This window comes from Pleurodeles waltl, chromosome 5 (assembly GCF_031143425.1).
Source record: "Pleurodeles waltl isolate 20211129_DDA chromosome 5, aPleWal1.hap1.20221129, whole genome shotgun sequence".
NCBI lineage: Eukaryota > Metazoa > Chordata > Amphibia > Caudata > Salamandridae > Pleurodeles > Pleurodeles waltl.
This window is the reverse complement of record NC_090444.1, coordinates 1,362,730,976-1,362,758,489: the sequence shown is the minus strand read 5'-3', so window position 1 is coordinate 1,362,758,489 and position 27,514 is coordinate 1,362,730,976.

Sequence of the window (27,514 nt, the reverse complement as noted above, 5' to 3'; positions counted from 1 at the left end):
AGTTGCTTCAGCTAGACTTTGTCAAAAAGCTATCCAGCCTTGTGACATTCTTATACAACCATGCCTTGCTAGAGGATTTTAATTTCAATTTCAGGGACTTGGGGCCAGATGTAGGTATATTCCTGACACCATCTGCGACTCGCAAGGGGGTCGCAAAGGCCAACCTCATTAATATTAATGAGGTGGGTCGCACCCCCTTGCGATTCGCAGCACTCACAGGGATGGTGGCCTGCTGGAGACAGCAGACCACCATGTCTGTGACTGCTTTTAAATAAAGCAGTTCTTTTTTTTGTAATGCAGCCCATTTTCCTAAAGGAAAACGAGATGCATTACAAAATGAAAAAATTAAAAGTTACAGTTTCATTTTTTCAGAGCAAAAATTGTTTTCCATGCCATTAACAAAGGGGAAGGGGTCTGCGGTCACAAAGCAATGCAGCATCGCGCTGCGACTCGCAAATAGGAAGGGGAACACACCTTCCTATTTGCGACTCGCAGTCCCATTTTGTGAGTCAGTAACCAGGTTACCGACTCGCAAAGCGGGAATAGGGCACCGCTATGCGCGAAATTCGCTGTTTGCGACATGGAAAACCGTTGCTACATCTGGCCCTAAGTCACAAGGCAATACTTCCAACTTGGATGAACTTACATGGTTTGCATAACCTATGCTGGTTGTCAACCTGAAATTACACGTAGGCACCGGTCAATAGCAACCCTAGACTAGCAGTGCCACTTTACTTCTTCCTAGTGCTTTATCACTTAAACCTTTAAAAATGTGTTTCTTCGGGTTCCTTTTTTGTGCTTTTATCAGTTGGGGCCATTTTGCCCATTAATTTTCACTCTTGTTTTAAAAACTGAAGAGGTATTTGTATTGTGTTCTGTTTTTGACTTTTAACTGTTATGGTACTTCTAAATTTACACATGTTAAAATAAGCCTCTCTGCTACCGGGGGTGAACTGAGGTTTAAATTTATCAAACCTTTAACAAGACCTAACAGATTAGTGTCTTTGTTACTTGTAGTGGACTACAATCCACTTCTATTAACAATTCACTTTCTTATAGGGTGTTTGGAGACAACGGGGATATCAATAACAGAGTACTTCTTATATAGAGTTTTTGTCAGTCTTTGAATTTGTCATCCGTCATGGTGCATCTGCCATTTGTTCTGAGTAGTTTAAGTGTTGTAGATATATGGCATCATTACTGTCAACATGATAAACACAGCATAGATGATAATGGCTGTGTCCAATAAAGATGGATTTCCTCTCAGTTGTCTTGTCAGGCATTTACCTTCGTAACAATGACTGATAATCTCAGCAGACGCACCATGGAGATTGATGTACTCACCTGCCATGGATGACATTGAGACATGTTCATCAATGAAGTCCAGTTCCCATTTGGTGGATGAGCAACATCAGTGATGAACTTACTGTTAGAATATTGTAAGTATGCATCATCCACTCTGGAATGTCCATCGGCAGGATCCCTTTACTTCAGCACAAAGGACCTACTTCTGAAAAACTATACTTCCCATCACTGAGCTGAAAACAGTTCAACCATTGCTACTGCCAAGTTGTTATTCTGGGAAGAAGCAATGGCTAAGGATGCCCTGGCAAAGTGCTCACTGTTATACCACATAGCAGGCAAACAGGTCAATTTATAAATCATAATTGCATGACATTTAAACAAATGAGGTCATGGGCCTAGAAATAATAATAATATATGTTTTTTTCTTTATTTTTACTTAGATTTATTTCATATTTTCCTTTAATTTAGTAAATGTTTAAAAAGGAGGAGACGGTTTGGAACAAATAATTATAAGTACTGTCATATAGTAAACACAAATGTAAAGAAAGAACTTAGGACCTGATTATGACCTTGGCAGAGGGGATTACTCTGTCACAAATGTGACGGATATTCCACCCGCCATATTACAAGTTCCTTTATATCCTGTAGAACTTTTAATATGGCGGACAGGATTTCCGTCACGTTTGTGATAGAGTAATCCCCTCCGCCATGGTCATAGTCAGGCCCTTGATCATTTCTGCTGGCCACCATAGTGTAGTTTTGTACTGAGGTAGAAGAATATGTTGCCAAATGTTTTTTCATCTTAGAATGCTTGTCAAAAATCTACATGCCTAAAGTGGATTGTGTAGCATGATGTATCTTTTAAAAGGACTATAATTTTGCTGTGTATCTATTGTAAAAAATAGGTCTGAACATCAAAAAGTGTCAACGTATTTAGTTATTATTCCATTCATGATACTGATTATAAATGTATTGTTAAACATGTCATACATGTTCCTCCTTTATGATTAGTTTTTTACAACAAATTTGCTGAATAAAACACATTTTGAATATATATTCACAGCAGCCTGGGCCACAGTTTAGCCACATGACTTTGGGTGTTACTTAGAGTTTAGCGACTGGATACTTGTTGTGTTGTATGGTCTGAATTCCAGTTTGGAACTCTTGGAACCTATAGGCGATGGCTGTTCTAAGACCACTGTCAGTTGAACCTGGGGTGGTCGGCAGGGCTAGTTGTGGGCTGTTAGTATGCTTACTCCAATAAACCTTCAGTTTAAATATCTTCACTTGCATTGGATCTTCGTGTAATTCACCATAACACATTTTGGTGAAGAGAGGAAGGACCCATTCATGGACAGCACCAGTCACAACAGCTATATAGGAGCCGTAGGCCCTGGCCTCGACCTGAGACGGCATCACAGGCACCTTCAATATTCAATATGCGGACCAAGTAAGTTAAGAGTTAAGAAGATTTTGCTTACATTTTTCAAAGTTCCGGCCTCCACAACCTGTATGTGCTTTATTTAAGCTTTTTTGATGGTTTAAGGCCCATATTTATACTTTTTTAGCGCTGCATTTGTGGCGGTTTATGACGCCAAAATGGCGCAAATTTACAAAATACAATTGTATTTTGCAAGTTTGTGTCGCTTGTGTGTCAAAAAAAGACACAAATGCGGCGCTAAAAAAGTATAAATATGGGCCTAAGTGCGTCCGGCCCACCTCCATTCCTTGGCTTCCACTCAGCAAACTCTGCTGGCGCACCTCACACAAGCTCCATCTACCTTAAAAATAGTTGTCACTGGGCGTGGAGGCCATTTTACAACATGAAATTTCAAGTCCATTCAGGGATCGGCACGCCTGTATGGTGCTAATATTCATACGGTGCTGATGTATGACTGTCCTGCTGTATCAGCGATCAGCACATCAATAATGTGCCGATTAGGCGGCTATGTCTGGAGAAACTACAGAACATGTCAGCGCTTTTTCAAATAATGTAATACAATATTTAAAAGCATATTTTAAAAAATGGAATACATGATGTATTGGTGATCGGCACACTCTGACATGCTGATAACAATTGTTTTTTTCAAATGTGCTAATACTATTCAGCGATTGGCACTCCTATAGTAGATATTGTTTACACTTCTCAATTATATATTCAAAGTTTATATAGTATACATCATGCAGAATGCAAACTTTCCTACACCGTTCCTTTCTGAACCTGGAGTTTTTAAACTCAAATGGAAGCATTTGTTTAAAAACTTCAACAGTTATATTATAGCAATTGATGTGAGAATTTTAGCCCAACCAGAAAAAAGCACTACTGTACAATAGCTTAGGCACTGAAGGGCAAAGGATTTTTGATCATTTACCTGTAATGGCATGTTCACTAGATGAAGAATGGAATGATTACTTTGAAGCCGTACACAGATTACAAGACAATTTCAAAGATGACACAAGCATACTTGTAGAGCACCACATATTCTTTATATCCAAACAGTTAACACATGAATTGATGACTTTTTAGCCTAATTAAGAATACTTGCTGACACTTGTGACTTCGATGGCTCCTTAGAAATTCCCCAGCAGTGACTCGGCGGTCTTCCTGGTCCCGCGGCAGATGTCCTCCCACCTCTTTCGGCAGTGGGTGCCCCGTCTTGTGTGGACCCCCAGGGCCCAGACTTCCTTGGCGATGGCACACCAAATGTCGACTTTCTGATGGGCGCTGACCTATTTGACATGTACGGGGTGGGAAAGGAAATTTCAACATTTTTCTGCATGTTAGATGTGATTGCCCCCCCCTCCCCAACCCTGCCATGTGGCACATGCTCTCATCTGTTGTGCCTTGCCCTCCTCATTCGCTCCCCACCCCACCATCTTACATCCACCATACACGACCCAGGCATAGCCCATTCAACGTGCACCCAGTGTACTTACCTGTTGGTCTGGAGGACCGTAGAGTAGCGCATACTAGGGTAGGACCCCGTCCACAAGTTTCTCCAACTCTTCTGAAGTGAAGGCAGGGGCCCTTTCCCCAGTCGCAGCAGCCATTGTCTCTTCCAGACCGAGGTCACAGCAGCACTTGCAGTATAGGTCCTCTCCTGTGGATGATCAGGTCTCGAGTGATTAAGCAGATAGAAAATGGCGGTCACGCCCGCGGCGGTGCGTACCGCGACCGCCGGCGCACATTGTCATTGGCTCCTGAGACCCATAGGGTTCATTATAGGGTAATTATTAGAGGGATCAATTTGTATTAAATTGCTTTGACAGACGCATTGAAAGGGAAGCTACTGTGTTGAAGTAATCCTAATCTACAAGAAACATTACAGATTGCAGGGGAAATGCAAAGATCAGTAATGGCATCAAAGAATTGGACAAGAACAGAGATGATTCCAGTGTGGAACAAATTAACACCATCTGTAGCAAGACTAACTTCAACAACACTAGAAAGAAAAATAATTGAAAGGACAGAAAATCTGTTAATTTTAGCACTTCTGCAAATAGTAATTCTTGTCATAGATGTGGTGCCATGTCACACTTGACCAATTTTAAGAATTTCCCGGAGGTTAACAACATGTGTCTAACTTGTGAAAACGTGGGTTACTTTGCAAACGTTTGTGAGAATGTTCAGAGAATGAATTTCATTGATCAGGCAGAAAGCTGTTCGGAGCATAACTCAAAGACACCAGTTGATAGCAGAGTAGTACTCTCTATCAAAATGGTTAATGACAGGCAAAGTCCTACTAATGCAAGGTACCCTGTGAGTGTTGTAAAAATGTGTAGTGTTAAATTCTCCATCATGGTAGACTCTGGCTCGCCTATTGCTGTAATACCACACCAATTATTCCGGAGTATTTGGGGTGAAGTCAAGCTTAGTCCTCTGCACAGTGGTTTTTGGGGTTCACACCATTGATTTATTAGGATTCTTTCCAGAAGTAATAACATTCCAAGATAGATTGCTATCAACTAAGGTGTATGTGGCAAAGAGAGGTTACAACATATTGGGTTGGAAATATCAAGGTGATTTTGGTATAGTGGAAGACCGTGGCGCAAAGCAGCATTGGTTAACATAGAACCCTATGGGTCTCAGGAGCCAATGACAATGTGCGCCGGCGGTCGCGGTACGCACCGCCGCGGTACGCACCGCCGCGGTACGCACCGCCGCGGGCGTGACCGCCATTTTCTATCTGCTTAATCACTCGAGACCTGATCATCCACAGGAGAGGACCTATACTGCAAGTGCTGCTGTGACCTCGGTCTGGAAGAGACAATGGCTGCTGCGACTGGGGAAAGGGCCCCTGCCTTCACTTCAGAAGAGTTGGAGAAACTTGTGGACGGGGTCCTACCCTAGTATGCGCTACTCTACGGTCCTCCAGACCAACAGGTAAGTACACTGGGTGCACGTTGAATGGGCTATGCCTGGGTCGTGTATGGTGGATGTAAGATGGTGGGGTGGGGAGCGAATGAGGAGGGCAAGGCACGACAGATGAGAGCATGTGCCACATGGCAGGGTTGGGGAGGGGGGGGCAATCACATCTAACATGCAGAAAAATGTTGAAATTATTAGAGGGATCAATTTGTATTAAATTGCTTTGACAGACGCATTGAAAGGGAAGCTACTGTGTTGAAGTAATCCTAATCTACAAGAAACATTACAGATTGCAGGGGAAATGCAAAGATCAGTAATGGCATCAAAGAATTGGACAAGAACAGAGATGATTCCAGTGTGGAACAAATTAACACCATCTGTAGCAAGACTAACTTCAACAACACTAGAAAGAAAAATAATTGAAAGGACAGAAAATCTGTTAATTTTAGCACTTCTGCAAATAGTAATTCTTGTCATAGATGTGGTGCCATGTCACACTTGACCAATTTTAAGAATTTCCCGGAGGTTAACAACATGTGTCTAACTTGTGAAAACGTGGGTTACTTTGCAAACGTTTGTGAGAATGTTCAGAGAATGAATTTCATTGATCAGGCAGAAAGCTGTTCGGAGCATAACTCAAAGACACCAGTTGATAGCAGAGTAGTACTCTCTATCAAAATGGTTAATGACAGGCAAAGTCCTACTAATGCAAGGTACCCTGTGAGTGATGTAAAAATGTGTAGTGTTAAATTCTCCATCATGGTAGACTCTGGCTCGCCTATTGCTGTAATACCACACCAATTATTCCGGAGTATTTGGGGTGAAGTCAAGCTTAGTCCTCTGCACAGTGGTTTTTGGGGTTCACACCATTGATTTATTAGGATTCTTTCCAGAAGTAATAACATTCCAAGATAGATTGCTATCAACTAAGGTGTATGTGGCAAAGAGAGGTTACAACATATTGGGTTGGAAATATCAAGGTGATTTTGGTATAGTGTTGAGACCTGGCACAGTGCATCTTATTTCCTTAGTGTAATGCCCTCCTGCCTTTGACCCACTTCAGACTCTAGGTGATCTTTTGAATGCCAACGCTATATTGTTTGAGGATCAATTGAGTCTGGTCAAGGGTTATAAACATAAAATTGTATTGAAAAATGATTCCATGCTCATAGTGCATGAAGTCAGAAATGTCCTGCTGACTGTGAGCAGTCAATTGAAATATAATTTGTATAAGCTATGTTCAGAAGGAGTTATCGAACCCATAGACTCCTCCAAATGGATTTCACGGATTGTGGTGGCTAAAAAAAGGAATGGGAAAATCAGACTATGTGGTGAGCTCTGGTCATTAAATAAGAACATTTTAGTAGACTGTTTCCCCCTTCCATAAATACAAGAATTGCTGGCCCATCTTGGAAGTGCTAAATTGTTTTCTACGATTGATCTGAGAGCTGCCTATCATCAATAAGAATTGTTTGATGAATTCAAATCACTCACAGTATTCAAAGCACCTTTTGATGCCTATAGATTTTTGTGCTTACCTTTTGGTTTAGCCTTGGCAGCATTGGTTTTTCAAAAGCTAATGTACAACTTGTTTGGTAGCAACAATGAAGTAATGGTGTATCCAGATGACATTTTAGTGTACACAGAAAATAGAAGTGATCACTTAAAAGTCTTGGGTGGGGTCTTTAGTACATTGAGAGCCTACGGTCTCACAGTTATGAAAGAGAAGTGCACCTTCCTTGTTTCGGAAGGGGAATATTTAGGGCATGTGATTTCAGGGAAAGGTATCATACCAAAAACAGGCTTAGTATACGCCAATAAAATGAGTCCCCAACCTGAAGACAAAGATCAGCTTAGATCTTTCCTTAGGCTATGTTAATATTATTTCAGATTTATAGAGAATTTTGCTTATCTGATTGAGCAGCGGAGGGGTAAAGTAAAAACATTGAAGTGGGGTGATGAAGAGAATCAAATGGTCAGTAGGAAAAACTGTAAAAAGGAACTTAGGCCCGTATTTATACTTTTTGACGCTTAGCACCAAAAAAATTTGCGCCGGCTAACGCCATTCTGAAGCGCCATGCGGGCGCCGTATTTATTGAATGGCGTTAGCCGGCGCAAGCAGACCGCCGCTGCCTGGTGTGCGTGGAAAAAAACCACGTACACCAGGCAGCGCCGGCGTAGGGAAAAATGGCGTTAGGGCGTCTTAAAAATGGCGCAAGTCAGGTTGACGCAAAAAAAGTCTTAACCCGATTTGCGCCATTTTAAACGATGCCCAGACGCCATTTACATGACTCCTGTCTTAGTAAAGACAGGAGTCATGCCCCCTTGTCCAATGGCCATGCCCAGGGGACTTGTGTCCCCTGGGCATGATCATTGGGCATTGTGGCATGTAGGGGGGCAAAAATCAGGCCCCCCTATGCCAAAAAAAAATAAAAATAAATAAAAAATGTATACTTACCTGAACTTACCTGAATGTCCCTGGGGTGGGTCCCTCCATCCTTGGGTGTCCTCCTGGGGTGGGCAAGGGTGGCAGGGGGGGTCCCTGGGGGCATGGGAGGGCAGCTGTGGGCTCATTTTGAGCCCACAGGTCCCTTAACGCCTGCCCTGACCCAGGCGTTAAAAAGTGGCGCAAATGCAGGGTTTTCTGCCCCGCCAACTCCCGGGCGTGATTTTTGCCCGGGAGTATAAATACGACGCATTTGCGTCGCAGTCATTTTTTTGGACGGGAACGCCTACCTTGCATCTCATTAACGCAAGGAAGGCGTTCACGCACAAAAATTACGCTCTTTACTCATACTTTGGCGCTAGACGCGTCTAGCGCCAAAGTATAAATATGGCGTTAGTTTTGCGCCGAATTTGCATAAAAAAAAACGACGCTAATTCGGCGCAAACGGAGTATAAATATGCCCCTTAGTACTTTAGAAATTATGCTGTGTCAATTGTTACAGTTGATGCCAGTGCAGTAGGGTTAGGCATGGTCCTCTCACAAATGGTAGATGGGAAGGAGAAGACAATAGCATTTGCCTCCAGGAGCCTTTCACCTGCTGAACTCAATTATAGTGCCACTGAGAGAGAAGCGTTGGCATGTGGCACTTTTCGACTTACCTCTGGAGTAGAAAATGTTCTCTACTCACAGACCACAAGCCGTTAATGTATTTAGTGGCCAAAAAGTACTTATATTGGGACTTGTCAGGCTTCAGACGAGAATGCTTGAATACAATTTTGATGTTAGGCAAATCCCAGGGCCAAAAAAATCTGAGATCAGATTTTTTATCTAGGTGCCTGGTGAAAGATGGTTTAGAAACAGGAAAGGAGGAGGATGTGGAGGGTGTGGTTGGAAAAGGGGATGGGCTAGTGGTTGCTGTGGGTATGATTTTGTTAGAAATGGGGTCTCTGGTTGGCAGTCAGGTTACCCCCTGTCCAAGCAAGGACCCTCACTCTAGTCAGGGTAAAAGAGAATCACCTTCAGCTAACCCCGGCTTACCCCCTTGGTAGCTTGGCATGAGCAGTAGGCTTAACTTCAGAGTGCTAGGTGTAAAGTATTTGTACCAACACACACAGGGGGTCATTCTGACCCTGGCGGTAAAAGGCTCTTACCGCCGGTCAGAAGTCCGCCATTCTACCGCCGCGGCAAACCACCACGGTCATTCTGACCCACAACTTCAAAACCGCCAAAAACCCGACATCCACGGAAGGCCGCCTCATCAGCGGTCAGCGATAAACTGGAGATGACCAAACCTCCACCGTCACGCCAACACGAACACGCCCATGCCATTACGACCCACGAATCCACGCGGCGGTCTTTCAACCGCGGAATTCCATTGGGGGTACACACCGCCGCGGTCAAAATACACACACCTTTACAAAACACAGCCACATTGGACAATTCGTAATACACACACCTGATACACATACACACACCACACCCACACATCCAATCAACTATAAAACACACACCCACATCACCCACAAACCCCCACTACTAGAAATTCGGAGAGAAGGCAAGAGAGAGAGAGAGAGAGAGAGAGAGATAGAGATAGAGAGAGAGAGAGAGCACAGCTAACACAAACCCCAACACACAGAGGAACACAACATCATCACCCACACCACATCCACGCACAAAACACCACACACCACCACACACACCACACTCATCACCACAAACACCACCCCACACCACCCCATGGCACCCCAAAGACACCCCAGGTTCTCGGACCAAGAACTCAGGGTAATGGTGGAGGAAATAATCAGGGTAGAGCCCCAGCTATTCGGCGGAGCTATGGCAAAAGATCGTCGACAGGGTCAACGCTGTGGGACAGCATCCCAGAAACCGGGAAGACATCCGAAAGGGGTGGAACGACCTACGGGGGAAAGTGCGGTCGATGGTGTCAAGACACAACATCGCTGTGCAGAAGACTGCGGCGGACCCCCACCCACTCCACCCGAATTCACATCATGGGAGCAAGAGGTCTTGAACATCCTGCATCCTGCGGGCCTCGCTGGAGTAGGCGGAGGAATGGACTCTGGTAAGTCTAATCCCAAATACTTCACCCCCCCCAACCACCAGCATGCCAACCCGCAGCCCCACCCTCACCCCCAGCCCCCCAGCACACTTCCACCCTGCCAATGTCTCACCAGCACAACCCACCCAACACAACCCCAATCCCTGAATGCCAACACAAACCATGGACACCCATCACCCAAGCATGACCACTGCACAGACCCAACCCCCCCCCCCCAAACCACCCTCACAACTCCTCCCACAAGGGAATGCCAGCACTGGGGGACAAGGGCACCCACAAATCGCACGCCATGGCACACACAGAAGCAATAACCATACTCTTTTACCCCTGCAGGGCCCGAACGCCAACACACCGGCCAGGAGGGTCCAGATTTGTCCATCCTGCCCCCAGAACAGGCCCCCAGTGATGACAGCAGCTCTGTCGACCTGGAACCTGATGACCAGCCCGGACCATCGGGGACCTCTGGACAGTCGGTTCCCCACACACAGACACAGGCCGCAGCAGACCCAACCCCCTCTGGGAATACCAGCACAGCTCCCACCCAGCGGGCCCATGCCACTGTCTCCAGGACGCGTCAATCAGCGGTGTGTCCGCCACTACAGGGCACCCAGGCTGACCCACCACCCCAACAACAACAGGGACCTGGGGGCAGTGGTAGTGGGCACACCGTCCAGGGGACAGAGGCCCGGGGAAACAGGGCAACTGGGAGGGCTGCTGTGCCAGAGGGGGTTGACCGGCCCAGGGAACCCACTCTCCAAGAGGCCCTCACCACCATCATGGGAGCATACCACCGCTCCCAGGAGACGATGGCGACGGTACTGGCCAGGTTCCAGGAGATCCAGGCACAGCAGGAGGAACGGTACATGGGGTTCAGAGAAGAACTCCGGCACATCGGGACCGCAATGGGGACCATCGTCCTGGCCCTCAACCAGATAGTCACCACATTGCGGGACCATGTGGCACCCCAAAGGGCACCTGTCACCAGCCCGGACGACGAACAGCCTACCACCTCCGCCGGCGCAAGTGGACAGGAGGCCCCCACACCCCGACAGGCCACCAGAACCCCACCTCCTGCTGAAGATCAACCACCCCGCAAGCGGAACCTGAGATCACACAAGAAGACAGAGTAGGATGCCAAGACCCCCGCCAGCCTAAGATACCCCCTGATGTCATCCCACTGTCCCACATTGGCACCCTGTCCAACCTTGAACTGCCCCTGCTCCATCCTTCCACAGGCATATGGACATCGCACCTGTGCTACTGAGAACTGGACTCTGCCATGGACATGACTCCATCCCCACCCATCACCGTTTTACTATCACGGACCTATACGCAGCACTTAAAATAAATCACCAATTGCACTTCAAATGTCAGGAGTCTGCTTGTATTCTTTACAAATGTATTACACATAACGGTGCAATAATGTTCTTTTACATTGTGATGACAACATACCAGTGTCAAGAAGCATTAGTCCATGGGCAAACAAAGCAGAAGTCACGCTGTGGGTCATACAGCTCTGAAAAGGGAAGGGAAAGTCAAGAATCAGTTAAAAGGAACTGGGGGGAAACACAGAAAGTAGAGATGCAGGAGGCCAGAAGTAAATGTAAAATGGCGTGGGTGATTCTTACCTGGGTGCTACTGAAAATACTGTTGTATAACTGTGTCCCTGTTGTCCGTGTCGTCCCCGTCGTCTTCCTCCTCTTCACTCTCCACAGGCTCCACAGCTGCTACAACACCACCATCTGGACCATCCTCCTGCAGGAAAGGCACCTGGCGTCGCAATGCAAGATTGTGAAGCATACAGAAGGCCACGACGATATGACACACCTTCTTTGGTGAGTACATGAGGGATCCCCCTGTCATATGCAGGCACCTAAACCTGGCCTTCAGGACCCCGAAGGTCCTTTCTATGATCCTCCTAGTTCGCCCATGGGCCTCATTGTACCGTTCCTCTGCCCTGGTCTGGGGATTCCTCACTGGGGTCAATATCCAAGGCAGGTTGGGGTAACCAGAGTCACCTATTAGCCACACACGGTGTCTCTGTAGCTGTTCCATCACATAAGGGATGCTGCTATTTCGCATGACATACGCGTCATGCACTGACCCAGAAACTTGGCATTTACATGGGAGATGTACTGGTCAGCCAAACAGACCACCTGGACATTCATCGAATGATAACTTTTTCTATTTCTGTACACCTGCTCATTGTCTTTTGGGGTACTAAAGCCACATGGGTCCCATCAATGGCACCAATGATGTTGGGGATATGTCCAAGGGCATAGAAATCACCCTTCACAGTGGCCAAATCACCCTCCTCAGGGAAAACAATGTATCTTCGCATGTATTTCATCAGGGCAGACAACACTCTGGACAAAACCTTAGAAAACATAGGCTGAGACATCCCTGATGACATGGCCACTGTTGTCTGAAAAGAGCCACTAGCCAAAAAGTGGAGTACTGACAGAACCTGCACCAGAGGGGGAATCCCTGTGGGTTGGCGGATGGGGGACATCAGGTCTGGCTCCAGCTGGGCACACAGTTCATGTATAGTGGCTCGGTCAAGTCGGTATCGAAGTATAATATGTCGTTCTTCCATTGTCGACAGGTCCACCAGCGGTCGGTACACGGGAGGATTCATCCTTCTCCTCGTAAGTCCCAGCGGACGGTGCCTAGGAAGGACAACATGGAGCACAGAATCAAGCAACCCTCAGGTTCGTTCCCACAGCTTGCACATTACACGATTCGCTATGCATTGAATGGCTTGTATGAGTGGCAATGCAAGGCCTAGGCCTGTGTGACGCAGTAGAAATCAGGCCATGTGGGCCCTTGAAATGGCGGCTGCCTGACCTGTGAAGTGTGACAGTGGGATGTGAGGTCACTGCGCTGGCGTGGCTCACCGTGGCGGTAGGCGGTCGAAGACCGTGGCGCAAAGCAGCATTGGTTAACATTGAACCCTATGGGTCTCAGGAGCCAATGACAATGTGCGCCGGCGGTCGCGGTACGCACCGCCGCGGGCGTGACCGCCATTTTCTATCTGCTTAATCACTCGAGACCTGATCATCCACAGGAGAGGACCTATACTGCAAGTGCTGCTGTGACCTCGGTCTGGAAGAGACAATGGCTGCTGCGACTGGGGAAAGGGCACCTGCCTTCACTTCAGAAGAGTTGGAGAAACTTGTGGACGGGGTCCTACCCTAGTATGCGCTACTCTACGGTCCTCCAGACCAACAGGTAAGTACACTGGGTGCACGTTGAATGGGCTATGCCTGGGTCGTGTATGGTGGATGTAAGATGGTGGGGTGGGGAGCGAATGAGGAGGGCAAGGCACGACAGATGAGAGCATGTGCCACATGGCAGGGTTGGGGAGGGGGGGGCAATCACATCTAACATGCAGAAAAATGTTGAAATTTCCTTTCCCACCCCGTACATGTCAAATAGGTCAGCGCCCATCAGAAAGTCGACATTTGGTGTGCCATCGCCAAGGAAGTCTGGGCCCTGGGGGTCCACACAAGACGGGGCACCCACTGCCGAAAGAGGTGGGAGGACATCTGCCGCGGGACCAGGAAGACCGCCGAGTCACTGCTGGGGATGGCCTCCCAACGTAGGAGGGGTGCCAGTCGTACCTTGACCGCCCTGATGTCCCGGATCCTGGCGGTGGCCTACCCCGATTTGGATGGGCACGTGAGGACATCACAGCAGACACAAGGGGGTGAGTACCAGCACATACTGCTAGCTTTACGCGCAGTGGAGGTGTCTGGGTGGGGGAGGAGGGCTGTGGGTGACATTAGGCCAGGGCGCTTTCTGTAGTGTAGTCCCCTCCTTTAGGCATGGCCCTGTGCCCCCGCCCCTCACCTCTGTAGGGTGCCAAGTACAGCAATCCATGGTCCTGCATCACCCATGTGCGCATATATTGTCCATATACCTGTTGGCCTAGTCACAAGTACTGAGTAGTGTACCCCGATTGCGCGGCGTAGTGCATGAGGCTCCTGTGTCTGTCCTCTCCGCCAATGGTGTTGACAATGCATGCACTCAACCTGTTTTTATTTCTCCCCCCACCCTTTTTATTTGTCTTCTTGTGCATGTGTGCATTAGCATCATCAGGCGGAGGAGAATTGGCATCGGAGCACGAGGGAGCTGCAACTCACAAGGCCCCGGTGGGCCATGGTACAGACACCGAGGTCACCAGTGATACGGAGGGCGAGGGGAGCACCACAACGGGGACCCGTGGTGACACCAGCGACACCGACACGTCCTCGGAAGGGAGCTCCCTAGCGGTGGCGGCAACATCCGGGTCCCCCGCCTCTACAGGTACAGCCGCCACCCAGCGCTCCAGCTCCGCCCTCCCAGCAGCCCCTCAGCCTTCGCTCCGTGGCCGCTCGCCCAAGAAGGCGGGCATCTCCTTCGCCCCAGGCACCTCAGGCCCTGCCCCCGTTACCCCTGCTGCCCTCAGTGCGGAGGTCATTGACCTCCTACAGACCATCATTGTTGGGCAGTCTACCCTTTTGAATGCCATCCAGGGGGTAGAGAGGGAGGTGCATCGGAGCAATGCATACCTGGAGGGCATTCATTCGGGTCAGGCTGCCCATCAACGATCGTTCAATGCTCTGGCCTCAGCACTGACGGCAGCCATTGTCCCTGTTTCCAGCCTCCCTCTTCTATCTGCCTCCACCCTGTCTCTGTCTCATGTTCCTCAGCCTATCCCATCCACACCATCAGACCAGCCTGCACACACCTCAACACCCAAGGGCAGCTCATCCAGACATAAGCACCACAGATCACACAAGCATTCACCCAAGCAACACCCAGATGCAGACATGCCAACAGTCACTACCACCCCTGTGTCCCCCACCTCCTCGTCTCCCTCCTCCCTCCCTGTGACGTCTCCACTCACACCTGCATGCACACCACCATCAGCCAGTACTTCCATCACCAGCACACCCTCCAGTACAGTCCGCCCACGTGCAGTCACCACCCCCACTGCCATTTACACGTCCCCTGTGTCCTCTCCCACTGTGTCTGTCACCCCCTCTTCCAAGACACACAAACGCAGACAGCCACCCACCCAACAGCCAACCACCTCACGACAGCCTACGTCACAAGCACCTGCACCCAAAGACAGCACACCTGACTCTCCTACAACCACATCCTCTTCCTCCACTCCCATACCCACTACACCTACCTTTTACATTGGTCCGAAAAAAACTTTACCTCTCCAAACTTAACCTCTTTGCCCCACCTGACCCACCCCCTCCATCTGCTAAGAGTCCCAAGAGCACCTCAGCCACCACCAGCCCTGCTTCAAGTGTCACCGTTGTGCAGGGGTTTTGGAGTCCACCCTTCCCCAGCACAGATACATCGGCCAGCAGCAAGGGAACAGCCACCCCCACCCCTGGGAAGAGGACCCATAAAATCAGGGGCCGCCGCGAGAAAACTGACACGGCTGCCCCCAAGGAGCGAAGTCCTGGGCCCTCACCTGCCACAACATCCAGGGGAGGCAAGGGCCAGAGAGCCGCATCGAAGGAGGGCAAGGGCAGCAGGGCGGAGAAGTCAGCCAGCAGGGGCGCGGACCAGGAGGGCCCCACAAGCCCCATCCCGGGTGTGAGGGAGGACACCCATGTGCCCAGGACTCCGTCACAGAAGGGTCCAGCAACTGCACGGTCGGAGGGCGAATAAGCAGGGAGTCCTGGCCAGGTCTGGGTCCCTGGGATGACTGGACAAGCACCGCTGAAGAGGGCCCCGCCGTGCAGAAAGACACCGCTGAAGAGGGCCCGCCGTGCAGAAAGACACCGCTGAAGAGGGCCCCGCCGTGCAGAAAGACACCGCTGAAGAGGGCCCCGCTGTGCAGAGAGGCACCGCTGAAGAGGGCCCCGCCGTGCAGAGAGGCACTGCTGAAGAGGGCCCCGCCGTGCAGAAAGACACCGCTGAAGAGGGCCCCGCCGTGCAGAAAGACACCGCTGAAGAGGGCCCCGCCGTGCAGAAAGACACCGCTCCGCTGGGCCCTTCCTGTAAAGCACCGCTCTGCTGGGCCCTTCCTGTCAAGCACCGCTCCGCTGGGCCCCGCCGTCTCAAGCACCGCTCCGCTGGGCCCTTCCTGTCAAGCACCGCTCCGCTGGACCCTTCCTGTCAAGCACCGCTCCGCTGGGCCCTTCCTGTCAAGCACCGCTCCGCTGGGCCCTGCCGTCTCAAGCACTGCTCCGCTGGGCCCTTCCTGTCAAGCACCGCTCCGCTGGGCCCTTCCTTTCAAGCACCGCTCCGCTGGGACTCGCCGTCTCAAGCACCGCTCCGCTGGGCCCTTCCTGTCAAGCACTGCTCCGCTGGGCCCCGCCGTCTCAAGCACCGCTCCGCTGGGCCCTTCCTGTCAAGCACCGCTCCGCTGGGCCTCGCCGTCTCAAGCACCGCTCCGCTGGGCCCTTCCTTTCAAGCACCGCTCCGCTGGGCCCCGCCGTCTCAAGCACCGCGCCGCTGGGCCCTTCCTGTCAAGCACCGCTCCGCTGGGCCCCGCCGTCTCAAGCACCGCTCCACTGTGCCCTTCCTGTCAAGCACCGCTCCGCTGGGCCTCGCCGTCTCAAGCACCGCTCCGCTGGGCCCTTCCTTTCAAGCACCGCTCCGCTGGGCCCCGCCGTCTCAAGCACCGCTCCGCTGGGCCCTTCCTTTCAAGCACCGCTCCGCTGGGCCCCACCGTCTCAAGCACCGCTCCGCTGGGCCCTTAATGTCAAGCACCGCTCCGCTGGGCCCCGCCGTCTCAAGCACCGCTCCGCTGGGCCCTTCCTGTCAAGCACCGCTCCGCTGGGCCCCGCCGTCTCAAGCACCGCTCCGCTGGGACCTTCCTGTCAAGCACCGCTCCGCTGGGCCCCGCCTTCTCAAGCACCGCTCTGCTGGGCCCTTCCTGTCAAGCACCGCTCCGCTGGGCCCTTCCTGTCAAGCACCGCTCCGCTGGGCCCCGCCATCTCAAGCACCGCTCCGCTGGGCCCTTCCTGTCAAGCACCGCTCTGCTGGGCCCTTCCTGTCAAGCACCGCTCCGCTGGGCCCCGCCGTCTCAAGCACCGCTGGCCCTTTAGCAGTCCCGGTTCTGTGTCGGGCAGGCCTTCACGCCTCACTCTGCCCACCATGGCTCCTCCATGACCAGTGGTCTCTGTAATCCACCTGATGGACTGTGGCTTTGCACTCCCTAGGATGGCACGGTGGGCAACCCACCCACTGTAGAGACTTGTGAGACTGTGGCTTTGCACTCCCCAGGATGGCACAGTTGGCCACCCACCCACTGTAGAGACTTGTGAGACTGTGGCTTTGCACTCCCCAGGATGGCACAGTGGGCATGGTGGAGCCTTCGTGGATCTGGCGTCGTGGACTCATGTGGCTGAGGTGCCCCCCCTTCCCTTCCCCCTGAGGTGCCTGTTGTTTTGTCATCTGATGCCCCAGCAGTGTTCTCTCCAACGGACTCAGGTCTCCTGTGTGGGCTTTGCCCATGTGTTGATCCACTTTGGCCCACGGACAGTGGAAATTTAGGTGACTGTGCAGGACTTATTGCCTATGTTTATCGGTTTCGTTATTTTTTTTAATATTCATATTGCTATTTTAACATGACTTCATAGAACCTCTTATATACATAAATGTTGTTTCTCACTTTAATTATGTCTTTGCATTATTCCGGGGGGTTTGGGTGGTGTCACTGTGACTTGGTGCTCTGCATTGGTGTGTAGATAGTTGGGGGGGGGGGTCGCATATGTGTGTGCCCGTAAGCTTTCCTCCTCCCCCCTCCCCTGTGTCGTAGGTGCAGTACTCACCGTTGTCGTCTGCGCCGGCGTTCGTACTCGTGGTAGATGAGCAGGTAGACAATAGCCGGTAGGATGTGTAATTCGGGCTCCATGCTGTCCTCCTTCCTCGTGGAGTGTGTATAGGTGAGCGTTTTCCCGTTCGTAGTCTGTTTCCGCCGTGTTTTTATCTGCGGGGCTCCCGCCCCGGAAAAGGTGGCAGATTGGTGGGTCGTGATAGGGTGGGCGGTACATTGTCTGCCGCCTGGCTGTTGGCGGTGACCGCCGAGCTGTTTGTCTGTCCCGCCGTGGCGGTCTGTGTTGGCGGTTCCCGCCAGGGTCAGAATACCTTTTTTTTGACCGCCTGCCTGTTGGCGGGTTGGCCGCCGCATTATCACCGGCCGCCAGGGTCAGAATGACCCCCACAGTAACTTAATGAAAGCACTACAAAATAGCAAATATTTATCTAAACAAAACAAGACCAAAACAACAAAAATCCACAATACACAAGTCAAGTTATCACTAAAAATGCAAAAAGAGTCTTCAAGTAATTTTAAACACACATTAACACTGTTTGCGTGAAAATGTACCTTGAGTGTGTCAAAAATAACCCAGCACGGGTGAGTGTGCATCAAAAAGAGCTTGCGATGCATCGATATCACTCACGAGCGAGACCTTGCGTCATTTCTCCCTTTGTCGGGTCAGCGTGCATCGTTTCTTCTCTCCACAGGAGAGCAATGTGTCGATCCGGTCAGCACTCTCGGGTCCAGGCAAGCCTTGGCTCGTTCTCACATGCCCAATGGTATTTGCATCAGAAATCCAGCCACACGAGGATCTGAATACCACGCTGCGTGGGTTGCGATATCACCAGCCTTTGTCAGCAGTGTTACACGTAGTTTCTCCAGCCGTGGGCATTGATCTTCTGGTCGTGTTGCAGGTGAGAGTAGATTTTCAGCCATGAAGCCAGAAGGGTGTTGATTTTGCAGCCACAGATCGGAATCACGTTGATCTTTTCCCCGCACGGCGGTCTATGCATGGATTTCTCACTCTTGGGCTGCCAGCTTCTCCTTTCAGGGTCCCAGGAACTGGACGGGCACTACTTGGCAGAATAGGAGTCTCAGCAGAGGGTCCAGGTGATGGCCCAGAGAAAAATATTTGCTCTCCCTGAGACTACAAACAACAGGAGGCAAGCTCTAAATCAAGCCCTTGGAGAGTTCTTAACGAGAAGGAAGGCAGCACAAAGTCCAGTCTTTGTCCTCTAGCACAGGCAGAAGCAGCCACTGCAGGATAGCTCCACAAAGCACAGTCACAGGCAGGGAAGCTCCTCTTCCTCAGCTCTTCAGCTGTTCTCCAGGCAGAGGTTCCTCTTGGTTTCCAGAAGTGTTCTAAAGTCAGTGGTTTTGGGTGCCCTTCTTAAACCCATTTTGCCCTTTGAGGTATGCCTACTTCAAAGCAAAATCTCTCTTGTTTGTGAAATAGTGCCTTGCCCAGGCCAGGCCCAAGACACACACCAGGGGGTTGGAGACAGCATTGTGTGAGGGCAGGCACAGCCCTTTCAGGTGTTAGTGACCACTCCTTCCCTCCCTCCTAGCACAGATGGCTCATCAGGATATGCAGGCTACACCCCAGCTCCCTTTGTGTCACTGTCTAGTGAGAGGTGCAACCAGCCCAACTGTCAAATTGACCAAGACAGGGAATCCACAAACAGGCAGAGTCACAGAAATGGTTTAAGCAAGAAAATGCTCACTTTCTAAAAGTGGCATTTTCAAACACACAATCTTTAAATCAACTTTACTAAAAGATGTATTTCTAAATTGTGAGCTCAGAGACCCCAAACTCCACATGTCTATCCACTCCACACTTTAGTCATATTTAAAGGCAGCCCCCATTGTAACCTATGAGAGGGAAAGGCATTGCAACAGTGAAAAACAAACTTAGCAGTATTTCACTATCAGGACATATGAAACATGTTACTATGGGCCTCATTATGAACATGGCAGTCCAGACCGCCATGCCAGCGGCGGCCGAAATTACTGCCATCGCATGGCGGTCTGGATCACCATATAAACAACATGGAAGACCGCCAGAGGCGACCCTCCGCCACCACCAGGCTTCTGACAACAGGCAGCTTGACGATGGCGGATTTCTCTATCCGACAGTGCAGCGCTGCAAGGAGCACCGCCCTCCGGATAGAGAACCCTTGTTCCTCCAGCCTTTCCCTGGTGGTTTTCCAAAGGATTTCCCTGCCAGGGAAAGGCTGGCCGAAGGGGTGCTCCGGGGCCCCCGTGCACAGCCCCATTGCGCAGGTCACTGCCCGATTCATGGCACAGTGCAGCATTGACGACAGCTCCATGTGCTGTGCTGGCTGGCGGAAGCACTGTTTTCGCCCGCCGGCCCAATGGAATGTTGTTTATACGGCCAGCGGGGTCTCAAGGGGGCTGGCGGTCTATGTTTAGACCACCAGAATGAACACTGCAGGTAATACCACCGTGTTCATAATGACCACCTGTACGTCCTACATTAACCATACACTGCATCTTGCCCTTGGGGCTACCTAGGGCTTACCTTATGGCTACCTAGGGCCTACCTTAGGGGTGTCTTATATGTAAGAAAATTGAAGGTTTAGGCCTGGCAAGTAGCTACACTTGCCAAGTCGAATTTACAGTTAAAATTGCACACAGACACTGCAGTGGCAGGTCTGAGACATTATTACAGAGCTACTAATGTGGGTGGCACAAACAGTGCTGCAGGCCCACTAGTAGCATTTGATTTCCAGGCCCTGGGTACCTCTAGTGCACTGTACTAGAGATTTACCAGTAAATCAAATATGCCAATCATGGATGAACCAATTACATACACCTTTTGTACAGGAGTACTTGCGCTTTCGCATTGGTTAGCAGTGGTAAAGTGCCCAGAGTAACAAAAACAGCAAAAACAGAATCCAGTGCACATCAGCAACCTGGGAAACAGAGGCAAAAAGTTAAGGGAGACCACGGCAAGGATGAAAAGTCTAACAGATTTCATTACAGGAGTGGGATGCGAAGGCTAAGGAAGATCAGTGCCAGGTTGCACTGACGAAATTCATAACAGCAGGGTGGCCCTCTGAAAGAAATTAAGTGACGAGTTCAAACCATAATTCAAAATTAAAGAAGAATTATCAGTAGAAGCAGGGTTAGTGTGGAGGCGTAACTTGTAAATATCCCCTCCCGTTTTTAGAATGCAATTGGTAGAGTTAGCTTATGAGGGCCATGGAGGCATGACAGGAACCAAGAAACGTGTGAGCAGCTACTATTGGTTGCCTGGAATGGATGGACAGATTGAGGTAATGGTGGGTTGCTGCAGAGGCTGCAACCAAGCAGAAAAGTCCTTAGGGTATGTAACACCCTGCTGTGTACAGTGCAGTTTCCGAGAAAACCCTGGGAGAAATTGGGTATGAACTTCGTTGGTCCCATCAATGACTTGCCCATCAACATGAGGTATGAATTGATGATCGTAGACTATTTAACTCAGTGGTTAGAGTGTGAATTTATGAGAGAACCCTGCACAAGATTGGTCATTGATTATCTATCCAAGTTGTTCAAGAGGAAAGGTGTACCTGAAGCTATAATGACCGATAATGGGGTGAAGTTCAAATTCAGTAGCATGAAAAAGTTCCTCAATTCATCTGGCATCAAATGCCTTTTGGTGGCTTTGTATAGTCCACAGGGTAACGGATTAGTAGAGAGAGTCAACAGAATGATCAAGGAGAGCATTCAGATTGCTTTATATTCTAGTGATGATGTAAGGAAAAATGTCCAAGAGAGATTATGGAGTTACCTTAACAACCTGCATTCATCCACAGGAGGTTCCCCGTTTGTGCTGTTAAGGGGAAGACGCTCTCTTTCTGAACTGTCACCAGGATGGTGGTGTTAGATAAAACCAAGGCTGCGAAGAAACTACCATATCTGGAGGAGGTGTGCAACTGAGTTGTTAAGGCACAAAGGAAAAATAGGGAGAAGTATGATGTGTTGAATAAGGTGAGAGAAGTGCAATTGAGGTCGGAGATTTGGTGAAAATCAAAAGACCTCAGGGTAAGAAAAGTAAGGGTTCAAAGTTTTTCCCAGCGACCCGTTTAATCAGAGTTTCTAAATATGCGATCATGGTGAAAAATGGTAAATGGTGGGGCAAGAGGTGTGCAGCATTAGTGAAGGAGCTGGGGAAGGTGAGATCAGACAAGGAACAAAATAGGTCCCTGGGAGGAAACAGGTCCTCGAGGTGAAACAGATCCCAAGTGAAAGCGTTTGAGCAGAGAGGATGGGTATGTTTGGGTACTTGGTGAGTCTGATGTGTACAGGCCTCTACTGGTAATATGGTGCCAATGTGCATGACTTTCTCCTTTTGTTTGTCTCATCCATGCAGGTGAATGCCCATCAGAAGAAAGGGATCTGGCATGCCGTCGCTAAGGAAGTGCAGACACTGGGGGTCCATAGCTGGGAGAACACCCATTGTCGCAAGCATTAGGAGGATATGATTCACCAAGCCCAGAAGACTGCAGAGGCCCAGTTGGGGATGTCCTCCCAATGAGGGAGAGGCATCTTTCCAATGAAGGAGGGGTTCCTATCAGACCATGACACCGTAATGGCCTGCATTTTGGCGGTGGCCTACCCTGAGGTGGATGGGTATTTGAGGGTAGCACAGCAGCCACAAGGGGGTCAGAACTAACTGTATCCTGAAACTTGGCTTGGGTTATATGGGATTATCTGCCTCACTGTAGCTTATGTGAAAATGTAGTCAATGCAACATGTATGTAGACTTGGGGGGAATAGGTAGTAACCACCCTGCATGAGCATTAGTTGTAGATGTGTCTTGATGGCTTGCTGTCAGCAGATGTACATCTCCCATATTCAGAATTCTACATGTTTGCATTGTGGAGATGTTCTCATCTTATTGGCACATGTGTGACTCCATCCTGCCTTTACTATGGATATGAGCTTGTGTACCACCCTACCCATTGAGTATGACCTGCTTCACCCATCTGCATTTGGGCATTTGTGGCTCTAAGGTGTCAGTCTACTCCAATCTGTATAGCACACCTATATGCACATCTGTGTGACTCAGCTTTTATCATTTAGACTATATAAATCAGGTACTGGTAATAGTGTTGACTCCATGTGAGGCAGCCATTATATTTCCACCACAGATATGGTTTGACTAGGACTAGACTAATGACTTGACAGTTGTACCCCCATATATTGGTAATCTGCTATCTATTGGGTGTGTGAAGGTTGGCCAAGTAGTCTAATTTGAAATGTACCTTTGAAATGGTCTGATAGCAAGCAACATGCATTTCTAAGTGCAGACTTGTGGTGATGAAACCTTGAACACAATTGGATAGTACTAGAAGTGGTAAGTGCCTAGACAGACCTCGTCATTCACAACATGTAATGTTAATGCCATGTATGCCAATGTCCTAGCAATTATAGTGCACCATAGCTTATTATCTACCTACATCATGTCCCAATTGTTACTTGGGTGCACATCTGATGAAGTGTGAAAATGTCAGCCACCCTTGGCCTAGTTTAAGTTGGTGATTGGGACAGGATTGGGTATTGTATGACTTATGATATGCTGATGTGAATTGAATGTTGTATTTTCTCTTCTGAGGCTGCCCTATGTAGTAGTGTGATGTGTTGTCAGTGCAACAGCAGTGGTGTTGGACCATGTGTTCATATTGCATACGTGTATTGACTGTCAGATTTATGTGTTGTCTGGACTTCGGTACAGTTATTCCCAAAACTGGAATGGTGTGAGTGAGGGTGATGTTATGATGTTCTGGAGTCCTACTGGTTAAAATACATGTGTGGTGGTTTTGTATGAGGGCCATGATGTCATATGTGTGTTCCTGATGTTCATCAGTTGTTATACTGCACTCAATGATTGGGTATGGATGTGTAATATGGGCAATATAAGCCATTGTAGATGCACTTACATGTATGATTAGATGTGATACATATGTGTTTGGTGTCTGCAGATCTTCCTCTGTGATTGGGTCAGACTAATCACATGCCTGTATCCATAACTTGTATTGTACACATCAGATGTCACCTGTATGGCTGTCTTACTTGTAGTGAATTGCTCAGTCATTGGATACAAATTGCCATTATTGTACAGAGTGTTATGTCAGCCATGTATTGTGACAGGCAGATGCTGTGTGGTGTGTGAGTGTAGTAGTATTTTCTGTCATGGATATCTCACAAAGGGCATGGACTGATTAGCTGTTGCTACTGTACAGGCCTGATGTATTTGGTTAAGTCAGCTGCACTTCCAATGGGCGATAAGAGCATGGAGATGTATAATGTGAATTCAGGGATACATTTCCTTTTCATCCAGGGCATGATGTGTATACAGACATGGCTATGGTGGTGATCATGTGGATGACTCCAGTCATGCAGACTTACTTGGATTTAGATGTAGGTGTGAGGGTTGACATACAGGGATGGGTAGTCGTGACATGTTGTGACATGATGTAGGACATGTGTATTGGCACCTGAGATAGCCTAGGCAGAATATGTATTGTCACAGGTGTGCATGTTTACAAGTGTGTATGTGAGATGTGTGTTAACCCTCTCTCTCCTTATCTCCCTAATCCCTCCCTCCCTCCTTCTCTCTATATTTGTGCATCAGCATTGATAGGCGAAGAAGAAGGGGCACAGGCAAGTGGGTATGCTGTAGGCCACGGGACCCAAATTACTGCTACCAGCAACAGTGAGAGACCCAGTGGCAAGGAAGGTGAAGGGAGTGCCACAGGGGGAACAGATCATCTATGTCATCTTTGGAATCTCCTCCCATGGACACTTCCTGGTGGTGGCAGACCCTTCTGGGCCAACCCCAGCACCATCATTGTCTGCCACCCCCTTACTGGCACTGCCTTTCCTGTAGCTCCCCACCTAGTCGCCGTGCCTGCTCACCCTGGAGGGTGGGCATCTCCTTCAATGCAGGCATCTCTGCCCCTGCCACAGTCAGCCCTGCTGCCCTCAGTGAGGAGGCTATTGACCTCTGTGGGTCAGTCGACCTCTGTGGGTCAGTTGACCATCATGAATTCCATCCAGAAACTGGCAGCTCAAGACCAGCAGAGCAATGTGCTCCTGGAGGGCATTCACAGTGCACTGGCTGGCCTACTGAGATCCCTTCAAGCTCTGCCGACCAAACTGATGGCAGACAGTCATCCTTTGCCTACCATTCCCCCACCTATCTCTTCCCCAACATTTCTTCCTAAACCCAGCCAAAGCACACAGATACACAAGCATGCATCCACTTCAACAGCCAGAGGTACCACTGACAAACACAAGCACCACAAGACCCACCACTGGCATGCACACTAACAACACCCACCTGCAGCCATAGCAATTTCCACTACCTGCACCGACTGCCTCACCACCCCCTCCTTCACAGACACTACACCAGGCACACCTGCAGCCACTGCACCAACATTGACTGATCCAGCCACAACTCCTATCTTACCCACAGTCAGAACACTGCAGACATCCACCCTAGTCACCACATCCGCAGCCACCACAACCACGACACTCCCACATGCACCACATCCACAATACCTACAGACACCAACAGACAGTCACCCATATACTTCTGCTGCCACACCTGTAAGAAGAATCATCAACAACTCTTTAACTTCAGGAACTTTTCCTACAGACCTGAAAAAGGCATACATACGACCATTATTAAAGAAAACAAACCTAGACCCGCAAGACCCCAACAACTACAGACCTATCACAAATGGACCTTTCCTGGGCAAATTGATAGAAAGAGCAGCATTCGCCCAGATGTCACAATTCATTGAAGACAATTCTATACTTTCAGACTTCCAGACTGGATTCCGCCCAGGAAGAAGCACTGAATCGGCACTCATGGCAATCTGGGACGATCTTAAAAACACAGTCGACCGAAATGGAGTTGCTGCACTACTTCTCTTGGACCTCTCAGCTGCCTTTGATACGGTTGACCATGACACCCTAACTCAAAGACTCCACGAAGCCGGCATACAAGGGATTGCTCTCGACTGGATTACTTCCTATCTCCAAAAAAGAGCGAATATCATCCACCCACCCCCCTTCTCATCCGAACCCTACCTCACAAAAACAGGAGTCCCCCAAGGGTCAATCATCTCACCTTTGCTTTTTAACATCTACATGATATCTTTACCAGAACTGATTAATGATTTCCATCTCACATGCTACAACTATGCAGATGACACACAAATACTACTTCAATTAGAAGACCCCAAAAACATTGAAAACTCACAAATCTTCAGTTGCCTCAGATCCGTTGATCAGTGGATGGCCTGGAGCCATCTCAATCTAAATACCTCCAAAACAGAAATACTCATATATGGTGACTGGAAACATTATGACCCTCTGTGCGTCTGGCCTGACGATCTTGGACCACCACCTCAATTATCCAAGGAAGTGAAAAACCTAGGAATCACCATGGATTCCAAGCTAACTATGAATGCCCAAGTAGACAAATTAGCACGCACAAGCTTCATCACCTTAAACACTTCACGACGCATCTTCCCCCACCTCGGATTTCCACACAAGGTGCAAGCTACTATCTCACTTGTATTATCCAAACTGGATTATGCCAATAGCCTCTACCATGGATCATCTCTATCTGTTATGAAAAAACTACAACGTATCCAGAATTCCGCAGCCAGGCTACTACTACATATAAAGCCGCAAGCCCACATCTCCCCTGCCTTGAGAGCACTACACTGGTTACCCGTTGCCAGAAGATGCACTTTCAAGCTGCTTTGTATCACCCACAAAGCTATACATGGAACAGGACCGCTTTTTATCAGAAAGAAAATTACCAAATACATCCAACAAAGAACCCTCCGCTCAAGACTGGCACCCCGCCTTAGAACACCACCATACAAGAAAAAGACTGTAGGTGGTACATCCTTCTCCGTCCAAGCAGCCAAACTATGGAATTCATTACCCCCAACTATAAGAGCCACAGATAACTTTCTTGTCTTCAGAAAACTATTCAAGAGTTGGCTCTTTCCTTCATAACCACCTTTTCAAACAACTATGAACTGCATATGCCTATGTGGATAAATATTTTTTTTCAGATTATATGTATATTTCTATTTATTTATAGTTTCTTTGGAAAATATGTATTGCTACTGTCATAACAATAAAATACACACACACTCTTTTAAACCTATCTGACTAAGTATTTTTTACCCATGATTCTAATTATGTATTGTATGTGCATATGTGTGTGTATTCATGTGTGTGTGGGGGTATAAATTTATATATATATATATATATATATATATATATATATATATATATATATATATATGTGTATGTATGTGTATATGTTGTTTCTTTGCTTGGCATGTTTGTGGATCATTGCATGACTTCTGGTTTTTGGGTTGTTATACTAGATATCTATGAATTTCTGCTCTCATTTTATCACACTTATCTACTCATCACTCTTATGTCATGTCTCTATCAAACTATCCTCCATTCTCACTCTGACTCATCCCAAATCCCTTCGACCAC